Here is a 4,086-nt window from a genome sequence, read left to right as displayed (position 1 = left end):
GTTATTTATGAGGTTCAAACCTTTCTTCTGACAGTTGACTGAACAAAAACATTCCTCAACTTGAGAGAGCTGCTGTTAATTTCTCACAATTTTTCATTGCCCCTTCCAGTTCTAACATTCTGTTCCTTACATCACATATTCATTATCTGAGGTCTCGCTATCCTCATTGAATATTAACACGACTACTATGAAGTAGTCAATGTGTATTATCACCATTAAATCGAGAAAAATACGTTCCGGCACCGGGAATCGAACCCGGGACCTCTCAGCTCGTGTGGATCGTGTCCCGGCATAGCTCAGTTGGAAAGAGCCCTCAGCGCGCAAGAGCTGAGAGGTCCCGGGTTCGATTCCTGGTGCCGGAACGAATTTTTCTCGATTTAATGGTGATAATACACATTGACTACTTCATAGTAGTCGTGTTAATATTCACTGTGGATGGCGAGACCTCATATAATGAATATTTGATGTATTAAATGTTTACAGTTATCACAAACTGTTGTTGAATATGACCATAAAAGTCATTTAAATATGCGCTCCTGCATATTGACTTACACAGGTTTAAATGTAGGTAGTAGGCCGTAAAACAGTACAATGAGAGGAGTTCGACCGGCACCGTGGATCGTGTCCCGGCATAGCTCAGTTGGAAAGAGCCCTCAGCGTGCAGAGCTGAGAGGTCCCGGGTTCAATTCCCGGTGCCGGAACGAATTTTTCTCGATTTAATGGTGATTCTGTTCCTTCGTTGTATCTAGATTCAAATGTGTAGTCTATTGTTTCTTAATTCTGGTTGATTGATATTTCCTCAAGTGATCCTTATTGATGTAGTCGGCCGAAGTTACTGGGTAAGTGATTCATTAATCATTGTTATCTATATTTAGGAATTATATTGGCTTTTTGATATTATGTAACTTTGTATATACAGGGTGAACTGAAAGTAAAACCATTATTTTCAGAATGCTGTTCTTTGAGATGCTTCGCGCAAAAAGGTTTAATAGAATTTTGCTCGTTTTTGTTTATATGAAACATTTAATAGCGTGTTTTGGGAAAGCTATTGATTGAATTCCCATTATGTTCGGTCAATTTAAGAGAGCAGGATATTATGATAATAAGTTATTGAAATAATTTTATGCTCGACCATGCCGAAATGTAGTAATTATACACCTGGTAGTAGCCCTTTAATGTACCTCATTAAAGTACACCTATTCATTATAGTTCAGTTGTTCAGCCAATGAGAAATCACCATTGTACCATTATAAAACCGCAAGTATCGATTATTCTCGGATATGCAATCGAAAGACAATTAGCGAAACGTCACAGAGGCTGGAAATCCAATACTGTCGCAGAAGGTTATGTTCTGCTACTATAATAATTAGCGTTAATTGTAAATAATATTGAAATAAATTCAGTTTGTCATCTCGTTTTTCAATCAGTTTCCAGGTTATATCAATATTAATGTTCATGTTATTCTCTAGATTATATCAAGGTCAATGACATTCGTTCCTCGGAAAAAATCAATACTTTCGCGTCTGAGCACATCTCACAATTTAGAAGATCAGTTCCGCTCTTCACTTAGATAACCATAACATGAATACTTATGAATAATTTCAAGTTAGAAATATGGTCGAGCATAAAAAGTCGTATGAAACTTGCCTATAATGGTAATTAAGACGCTCGTATGAAAATTATGAAACGAGCGCAAGCGAGTTTAATAAACAAACATACTCGCGTCTTAATTACTACCATTATAGGCTCGTTGCATAATGTACTATTAGTTTTGTCCTTTAATTGTGCGGGAATTTCATCCCAACAAATGTAACTTTTCGTCGTGCAAAGGAATTTTTCAGTGTTGCATTTGTTCGGATCAAATTTCTGTAGTAGATTGACAGTAACTTGCTGCTTCTTACGTACGCGGCAAAAGCCACCCTATAGAAAAATACTTTAGCACGTGAATTGTTATATTAGTTACTGAGTTATCTTTAGGATCAGAAGTAACCCCATGGAAGAAATGTAAGCAACGAAAGGAAAGAAACAAGATACAATAAATAAAGAAAAAGGAGATATAAGGAGAGGCACACTTCAGCCACAACATAGTATTTTTTCTTAAAACAACCATTGTCCACACTTACCTACATTTATATCATTATGTATTTATATGTGGCAATTTAAGTTATAAATGTACTAAAGTTTTTCCAAGTTTCTACAATACCTTAAGAAATAACATAATGAATTTCTTACTTGAAGTGTCAACAACACCCATGCCAGATAAATTTTTGCTTGTCCTGAAAATTTATGTTTTTGGACTATGGTTCAAAAAAAACCTTCATTTGTATTTGTATTTGTAAATTAATTAAAATTTGTAATAACTAGTAACAGTACTTCGAATAATATAAGAGTTGTTGTTTAGTCAACTGTCAGCAGACAGGTCTGAACCTCTTAAGTGATTTCAACAAGACACCACTTATGAGGCAAGTAGGCCAGGAGATAATGGGGTATGTTGGCCAGTTCCTTTCCCCGTCCATTGCATACATCGCCAATTAGCTAATCAGACTTCAGATGCATGCAAACAATTGTTCTTTCTCTGACACATATCGTAAAGTGAGATGTACTGATCAGCCAGAACCTCAATCAGGGGCAAATATAAGAGTATTATTAAATAAATAAATATTATTAGCTTCAGATCTGTATATTTTTGTACCATGCCATGTTTCTGCATCTGTGATACGATACAAAATCAATAAATCTCAAATCACAGTATTCAGAATGCTTAGAATTTATGTAACATTTATTTAAATACGTAGGTAGTGATTATTTACTTAACATAAATTCAGTATTTAACGAGGCACTTCAGAAATATGTCCTTTCTGAAGAAGAATGTGCAAAGTTTCTACGCAACACTCGAGAAAAGGAAAGAAATGGTTATGAATTACTTCTTCCCTGTGTGGAAATACATCTTGACAGCCACTCCGCTTCTCTGATTCACAAATTTACATTCTCTTCTTTTCAACTTACTTCTTAAGGTAGTCAGTTTCTATTCTCGTCTCTCAAAGTTATTCTGAAAACTAGTTTTCTTACATCTCTTTCTCAAATATTCCCTTTGATGAAATCCGGAAATTTTCGACATCTTTTGTCATATACAATCTGACAAAATCGCAGAACATGTTAAGATTTTCAAGATAAGTACATGATATTAAACATTTTCTTCTACTAATTTATTCTTATCATATTCTATAAAGATTCCATTTTAAGTACTGAGCTATGTGTAGACGATAGGCAACATGGTGTTGACTAAGAAGCAATTGCAGTGTAGTAATTAAGGTAGGCTTATACATTTAATTTCTTGTTCTTCCAACACTTACACGTAGTGAAATTTTCTAACTTGCTTTAATGATGATCTCTACTACACCAGAATAAATAAATAAATAAATAAATACATAAATAAATAAATGAATGAATGAATATATAAATAAATAAATAAGTAAATAAATAAATAAATAAATAAATAAGTAAATAAATAAGTAAATAAATAAGTAAATAAATAAATAAATGAATAAGTAAATAAATAAGTAAATAAATAAATAAGTAAATAAATAAGTAAATAAATAAATAAATGAATAAGTAAATAAATAAGTAAATAAATAAATAAGTAAAGAAATAAGTAAATAAACAAATAAGTATTAAATAAATAAATAAATAAGTAAATAAATAAATAAGTAAATAAATAAATAAGTGAATAAATAAATAAATAAGTAAATAAATAAATAAGTAAATGAGTAAATTAAATAAATAAATAAATAAATAAGTAAATAAATAAATAAGTAAATAAATAAATAAATAAATAAGGAAGTAAATAAGTAAATAAATATATAAATAAATAATAAGGAAATAAGTGCATAAATAAATACATAAAGTCCACACCTGTGGAGTAATGGTCAGCGCGTCTGGCTGCGAAACCAGGTGACCCGGGTTCGAATCCCGGTCGGAGCAAGTTACCTGGTTGAGGTTTTTTCCGGGTTTTCCCTCAACCCAATACGAGCAAATGCTGGGTAACTTTCGGTGCTGGATCCCGGACTCATGTCACCGGCATTATCA

The 4,086-nt window shown here is 32.5% G+C and overlaps 1 non-coding gene across 1 annotated transcript; it reads left to right on the top strand.

The window, feature by feature from the left end:
- Positions 1–624: 624 nt before the first annotated feature.
- Positions 625–701, top strand: TRNAC-GCA (transfer RNA cysteine (anticodon GCA)). Its single transcript has one exon. It is a non-coding gene; the product is annotated as a tRNA-Cys (tRNA).
- Positions 702–4,086: the final 3,385 nt, after the last annotated feature.

The sequence above is a fragment of the Periplaneta americana genome, chromosome 3, assembly GCF_040183065.1.
Source record: "Periplaneta americana isolate PAMFEO1 chromosome 3, P.americana_PAMFEO1_priV1, whole genome shotgun sequence".
NCBI classification, from domain to species: domain Eukaryota; kingdom Metazoa; phylum Arthropoda; class Insecta; order Blattodea; family Blattidae; genus Periplaneta; species Periplaneta americana.
Note: the sequence above shows the minus strand (reverse complement) of the source record. Positions and strands in the feature narration are given on the sequence as shown.